At 60.1% G+C, this 7,348-nt stretch overlaps 1 protein-coding gene across 2 annotated transcripts in view; it reads right to left on the reverse strand.

The window, feature by feature from the left end:
- The window catches only part of PRPSAP1 (phosphoribosyl pyrophosphate synthetase-associated protein 1), a 29,811-nt gene extending 29,406 nt beyond the window's left edge, over positions 1 to 405 (reverse strand). Inside the window, exon 1 of one of the 2 annotated variants that reach the window (XM_014953102.1) lies at positions 270 to 405. The gene's annotated coding sequence lies outside the window, so the exon portion shown is untranslated. Of the gene's footprint in view, positions 1 to 89; positions 156 to 269 lie in introns of those variants that run through there. The other variant, XM_014953110.1, reaches the window with a different exon arrangement.
- Positions 406 to 7,348: the final 6,943 nt, after the last annotated feature.

Genomic DNA, 7,348 nt, shown 5'->3' on the forward strand with positions numbered 1-7,348 from the left:
TGAAGGGTGGGGTTCTATGTAAGGCAGCAAGGCTGGAGGAGAGGGATCCCTGTGGTGGGGTTGGGGGTGTCCCCTCACGCTCCTCTCACCCAGCCAAGCGAGCTCCGCCACCCGGCTAGAGCGCCGCTCCCCTCGGCCGCCATCTTCTCCGCGGGGAGAGACCGCCCCCGCTGCCATGTTAGGTGAGGGCACAGCGGCCGCACTCCCCCCCCGCCTTCCTCACAACAGGGGAAGGCTTATATCACCCACTACCCCAACAGCGCCAGTACCTGAGGAAGAGGAGAAGGCGTGAAGAAGGGCGTTAAATCCCTTTTCCTCAGCGAGAGGCGCGCAGCGCGGCCGCCTCTTCCCCTCGGCGCGCTTCTGCCCGGCCTCAAGGCGGCGGCTTCACTGCCCTCCCCTAAGATGGCGGCCCACCGGAAGTGGCGCGGCGGCGCTCTAGCCTGGCTCTATGGCCGCCCGCCCCATAGATCCTAACCCTGACCCCCTCCCCGAGCCCCACAGTCTTCAGGAAGGGTTCTTCCAGCAAGGCCTCAGGCCTTCCCTGACCCCCGCCCCGAACCCCACAGTCTTCAGGAGGGGTTCTTCCAGCAAGGCCTCAGGCCTTCCCTCAGCACCTTGCTGAGGGCCCCAAGGGGCTCCAGCTGGTCTCGGTGCCCTTTCCCTAAAAGTAAGGTGTGTGTGGCTGTGGTGAGGCCATCGTCCCTCAGCTCAGAGGGTGGAGGTGACGGTGGGCTTCGTTCAGGGCATGGAGGATGGATGCCTCCGTTGCTGAGTAGTGTCTCTCCCCGTCTTGCAGGGTTGCTCTGGTGGGTGCCAGCCGCTCGCTCGGGGTTGGGTACGTGACAGCGGCGGTGCCTCTGGCGACGACTCCTGTCACGAACACTTCACGTCAGCCCCCTTTCCGCCCAACACTTCATTAAAGATTGTCTCTCTCCAGCCTTTGTTAAGATGCGGTTTCCTCACTGTAAACAAGACACGGATGCTGTGTGAACCAATGCAGGCAGGACGCAGGAACAACCACAAAACCATGGATTAAGGGCAGAGAACAAATTTAATCTCAATACTTCATGGATTGGGGAACCTGTGAAGCAGCACCTGGGCAGAGACAGGCAAGCAGGGGATGCAGGCACCATAGAGCGAGAGTCCTTAATGGTACGAGAGTGTTAGCAAGGGAGTGAGGGAGCAAGAGATCCCCCACTTGCTGTTTGGGCCTGTATTTCAAGGATTCTGGCAGGCAGAGTTTTCTGCTGTGCTTTGATCTCTTCAACAGCAGGGCAAGAATCTCAGGCGTGGTCGATAAGGTGCCCCTGAGTCCATTCCAGGACTATGTTATCTAAGTGCAGATGTTCTACTTGTTGAGCGCACAGAACTAAGCCACAATTAGTGTGATATATGTATTTTCCAGCACCCCACATGCGAGTCACTTGAGCGTATTTACAGTCCTCCTCGCCAATCTTCCATTACTTTCCCACAGATGCATCCGTGTCCCCCTCCGTATGCCACTGGTGCACCTCCTGAGCACCTGGATAGCAAGTTTTGTCCCCCTTCACCATGTCTGGTGATGTGTATTTGTCCCTGCAGTGTGCATCCATCCCCGCATCCCCTTCCATGATCACTCAGGACCAGCCCCGCGGTTATTTACCTGATGTCCAAGGAAGGAGAGTCCCCCATTCACCTCACCAGCCCGTGGCTTTGCTCCCGCAGCAGGATCAGGGCTCTGCGTGCACCAGCCATGAGTGCAGCAAAACAAGCTGCGGGGTTGCATGATGCAGCTGGACAAGGTCAAGATTTACATCTCTGCCTCCACGGTGCCTGGGCTGGCAGGGTGAGGGAATCTGTGGCACAGCCATCACCCCCTGCGCTTGCTGCGGGGGGCAGATCCAGCACAGCACCATCCCCCTCTCCCACCACACAGCCAGTTTGCAGACACCACAGCTGCCTGTGGTCCCTGTTGGGTCGCTGTTGCCTCTCCAAGTCCCCTCTGTCCCCTGCAGGTCCATGCCTTGTCCCGGCAGGGGCTGTTTCAGCTCCACTCCCACGTCCCTGCTTGTTCCCCGATGGCAGTGTAGGGCTGGGTGAGAGCTAACAGCATCAGCTGCTTTGATTTTCTCCAAGAAGGCAGCGCAGCTGGGCATGTGATGCTGATTTGGCCTTCAGCCTGGTGATAACCCTGCAGCTTGGGGTGAACTGGCAGCATCCATGCCCAGATCCCCCCTATGAGCACCCTCAACCAAGGGCTGGGCTCTCCTTCGGTGTGTATTTAGCGATGGCCGCTGCTGCCCTGCGAGGCACATTTGTTTGTCAGCAGTCACAGCACCCACTCTGCGGCCATTCACTTGTCACAAGTTGCTGGCTTTGTACTTCCCTCCCTGGAGGGGTTCAAGGCCAGGTTGGACGGGGCTTTGAGCAACCTGCTCTGGTGGGAGGTGTCCCTGCCCAGGGCAGGAGGGTTGGAACTGAATGATCTTTAAGGTCCCTTCCAACCTAATCCATTCTATGATTCAAAAGGAAGAAGCTGAAAAAAAAAAAGGGGGGGGCACAGAGTATTTTTGGGATGTAGGAATTTGGCTCCTTCCTGAGGCCTCTCCTGCACCCACCAAACAAACAGCAGCTCCTGGGGGGGCAGGGACACCCCAAGGAACATGGGGACAGGCTCCTGTGGGGACACCCCAACGAGGGCAGTAGCAGTTGCAGGGAGAAACTTCAGAGCAGCACCCAGGAAAGGGGGACCAGGTGGCCACCTGGGGCCAGCTGGCTCCTCGCTTGGCATCCTTGGCACACCAGCCCCAGGGCTGATGCTGTGGCCATCCTGAGTGCCCCCAGCCTCTGCTTTGCCCCTCCAGCACTATCCTCCGGTCCTCATTCCTGCTGCCCTGAGGGGTGCTCAGACCCACGCTGGGCACAGGGGATGGATTCTACCTGCCTTGTCACCTCCTCTCGCATTCCCAGCTGAGATGCAACGAGTTTGTGCATTCTGCTGCAGGGCAGCCTCCGACACAGCAGACTCCAGGTGGCACCTCTGCGTGCAGTCGCCTTGGAGGGGCTTGACAACACGTCCTGCCCCAAAATCACCACACTCTCGTCTTTCTGAGATTCCCCCCAGTGTCTGCAGCTTCATCCCTGCAGGGAGAAGCCCAGCAGCTTCGCAGAGACAGCCCCGGGGGTCCCACCAGGGAGGCTGGTGGAGCTGTGGGGTCGGGGTCAGCCCCCGAGGAGCCAGGGCAGGGCAGCGGGCAGAGATCGTGGCTGTTATCACTGCAACAGCCAACCTTTCTCCTGGCAAAGGGAGCGACTCCGATGTCTCTGCTCTGCAGGGTGAGGGTCACACCTGATTTTACAGCCAGGCAAAGGAGAAGAAAGAAGCAATTCTGTTTACTTAAGGAGTAATTAATATCCCAGCTCCTGGCATGTACGGAGGCAGCAGAAACCTCCCCCACAGTCCATGGAGAGCAAGGCTTTGCAGCCCTTTATTATTTCATTATCAGCTGGGCAGGATTAGGAGGGTGGGTCGGGGAACAGCGCCGGCTTTAAGCAGGTTTAGCTCCTCTGGAAAGGCTTATCCGGGCTCAGTCTCACTCGCTGCCTGCGATGCAGTTATTTGCTGAGCAGAGGGGTTTGAGTAATGTTAGGGAGGGGGAGAGTGCAGAGGGTCGTGCATTTTTAATAGAAATAAAGTGGTAAAGCCCAGCAGGGAAAACTTGGAAGGTTCCTTTACCAGAAACTGGCTTTATTCCTTGAATTTCAACAACCAGGGAGGGCAGTTTCTCAGCTCTGCCAAATCCTGCATCGCTCCCTGGAGAAAACCAGAGCCATGTGCATGCCATGGGGGGGAATTTGGGGAGGTTTCTTGCATGGGACCAACACGGCGCCCCGGGGGGGGGGGGACACAGCCATTGCAGGCAGCTTCCTGCAGAGCTGGATGAAGTTTTGCCCTTTCTCCTTCACCAAGTTTCTCCCTGGAGCCCGGGTGGGGTGGCCGGAGCTTGGTGATCCCAGCCCAGCAAGGAGCTGTGGGAACTGTGGCTCCAAATCCCTCTTCTTCTTCTTCCTGGGCCAAAAACGGGGGGGCTGTGGTGGGATGCTGCGTGCCCCATAAGCGATTCAGCCCCGGAGATGCTGCCCGCAGGCGCCAAGCGTCGCGGTGGGAATCCCTCTCCTCCCGGGATCGGGATCATTCCTCCCAGCATGGGCCAGGTGGTTCTCATTGCAGCCTCTGACTCACCTCCCAAAAATGCCTGCGCTCACGTCGTGGCAGGAAACTGCTACCGGGAAGTGGTGAAAACCCCGCCACGGCCTTTAAATTCGGCTTCCCCTCAGCGAAGGGGGAGATCAAACGGCGGCGCTTTGGCCTCAGTCCCTCTGACGCCAGGGCCAGTCATCGGGGGGACTTCTCAGCTCAGCGAGCGGTGTGTGCAGATACTCCAGACTCAGCAGCTTCTCCGTGGGCGCGTTTGGGAGTGTTTCTGACCTCAGAAATATTTTTGAGTAAAACATCAGCTGGGAGGAATGAGCTCAAGCTTGATGGCCGTGCCCAAAGCTTCCCAGTGAGCCCTGTGCTCCTGGGCTTTGCCAGTGGCCGCTGAGAGCTCAGTCTTGGCCCACGGTGGGTCGCAGAGCTCGGCTGTGATTTAGGAGCTGCCATAATCCCCAGCTCCCTGGAGGGTGAGAAACCTCCTGGGTCAAGCCCTGAGCCCCGTGTGAAGCTGGGACTGGGGGTGGTACCTGCTGCCCATGGGCCAGGGAGGCAGAGACCGAGGGTGCAGCCACTTGCTGAGTCGGTGGCAGACCCAAACCCTGTGTCCCGGCTCATGCGCCCCAGGTGGGATGCGATCCCAATCGCTCTCCTCCAGGAGACACCTCTGGTATCTCTCTTCCCTCCTGCTCATTGTTGGTCCCCTTCGTTGCCACCAGCATCTCCCCGGGGAGCCGCAGGGTGACCGTTCTCTGCAAGCCCCCAAAGTTGGGGGCCGAGAGGGACTGAGCCGCAGTCCCCAGGCAGGGTCTGTCCCGAAACGGCTCCGTCTCCGCACCGGCTGCTCCCGCAGGCGCTGGGCTGGAAAGTTCCCACTGCTGCAGTCGGTGCCTGTCCCCCTGCCAAACCCTGCAGCCCTGCCAGCCCCGGCGCAGCGCAGAGCTGCGCTATTTCTGGCTCCACCTTGAGACATGTACCTTCAGCAGTGGGAACGATGCTAAAAGAGACGGATCTGGGATGAGAGCATCCCCTTTCCCGTTCCCGGGTGGCTGCCGGCGGAGGCCGTGGTAGAGCGGGCAGGGATCTGGAGGAGCTGCGTGCCTGGAAGCAAAACGCTGCGGTTCATCCTGCAGCAGAGCCGTGTCCTCTGCTCGTCTCCTCTGGGGTGGGCAAGCTGGAGCCCGAAATCCGGGCTTGCCCCAGCACAGAGAGCCTTGGGTCCGTGCTGAGCTGGGGGGCATCAGCAGAGGGGGAGAAGGGTTATGGCAGGGCTGGGGAACCCCCTGGTTTCTCGGCTTTCTTCCCCCAGGACGAGCTCCCCCGGGAGGAGCAGCTCCTCTCGAAGCTGGGGGCGGGAGCAGGAAGAGCCTGGGGGCAGGAGGGAGCTGAGGGGGTGTTTAATTGTCGTATTTAACCCTCGTCTGGTGCTTCTGCCTCAGTTTCCCCAAATGCACAGCATCCATCGCCTTCTCCAGTGAGCCCAGGACATGGTGCTCTGGACATAGAATCACAGAATGGTTTGGGTCGGAAGGGACCTTAAAGAACATCCAGTGCCACCCCCTGCCCTGGGCAGGGACACCTCCCACCAGAGCAGGTTGCCCAAAGCCCCATCCAGCCTGGCCTTGAACCCCTCCAGGGATGGGGCAGCCACAGCTTCTCTGGGCAACCTGGGCCAGGCTCTCACCACCCTCACTGCCAAGTATTTCTTCCCCAGATCTCATCTAAATCTCTCCTCTTTCAGTTTAAAACCGTTCCCCCTCGTCCTATCCCTCCACTCCCTGATCCAGAGTCCCTCCCCAGCTTTCCTGGAGCCCCTTTAGGGACTGGAAGGAGCTCTAAGGTCTCCCCGGAGCCTTCTCTTCTCCAGGCTGAACCCCCCCAACTCTCTCAGCCTGTCCTCACAGCAGAGGGGCTCCAGCCCTCCCAGCATCTCCGTGGCCTCCTCTAGGGAGGATGCCCACACAAGCCTTTTCCCCAAAATGTCTTCTGTGGACCTGGGGTACCTCATGAGCCCTCCCAGGACAGGAATTTGAGGTGTGTTTGCTCTTGAAGGGAGCCTGGTGGCCTCCGTGGTCACGGATACCCTGTGCCCTGGGTGAGCCCCCCCTTTGCAATGAGAAAGGGGGGGGGGGCTTTGCCACCGGCTGTCCCCACGGGCTGTCCCCGCATCCCCAGCTGTGTCCTGGTCCTGCCCTCCCACACGCGTGGCCTCCGCGGCGCCGGGTGGGCAGGAATGGAGCCGATCAGGACAAACCCGACGGGCAGACGCCTGCCCACGGCTGCCGAGCAGCACCCTTCGGGCTGCCGGTTGGGTCACGGGAGCTCGTTAAGGCTCTCTCATCAGGAAGATAGCCCCGAAACGACTGTTTTTATCAGCGGTTGATGGAAGCCGTCCCGCTTCCGCATTAGACATCGCATCCGGAGGCAAACAAGCGGTGGCCGTGCGGGACCGGGGTGAGCCAGCTGCGGGGAGCAAAGGGCTGGTGGTGGCCACCGGGCTGGCCGTGGCACGGAGAGGGCATCTGCCGAGCATCGGGATGGGCTCCTGTGAAGTCCCCATGGGCCCTTTCCTCATCCCACACCCTGGCCGTGGCCAGCAGAGCCTGGGATGGGCGTTTGGCTCCTATTTAAAGCCCAGGTGGGCAGGGAGAGGGGAACCCCTGCGGCACCGACGGGTGTCACGCCGTGAGGCTGGAGCCCAGAGCAGCCCCGTCACCCCCCTGGCACCTGCCAGGAGCGGTGCCACGGCCGCTGTCACATCCTCCCACCGTGTCTCGTGCCTTCCTGTGCGGAAACCGGGCACGGGTTACTCACTGTGAAGGGTGAGGGGCAGGTCAGGATGCTGCCTTCCCCACCATCCAGCTATTTCCTCAGGTGACACCTCGCTGAAGGACCTCGGGGCTGTTTACAAACGGCGTGGTCACAGCTGGGGAACCGGCCAAACCCAGATCTCACCCCGAATCGGCTGCAGGTGCTGCGGTTCCTCAGCCAAAAGCAGCAGCCAGTAAATCCCTGGAGGGGGAAAGGGGGGGCTCTGCCCCTCTGAGCATCTCTTTGATCCCACAGCACCCAGGGAAGCCTTTTTGGAAAGCGTGATGCTCCAAATGGTGGCACTTTGCCTTAGGTCACCGGGAAAGCAAGACTGAAGGGAGT

The sequence above is a fragment of the Calidris pugnax genome, unplaced genomic scaffold, assembly GCF_001431845.1.
Source record: "Calidris pugnax isolate Ruff unplaced genomic scaffold, ASM143184v1 scaffold9, whole genome shotgun sequence".
In the NCBI taxonomy this organism is placed as follows: Eukaryota; Metazoa; Chordata; class Aves; order Charadriiformes; family Scolopacidae; genus Calidris; species Calidris pugnax.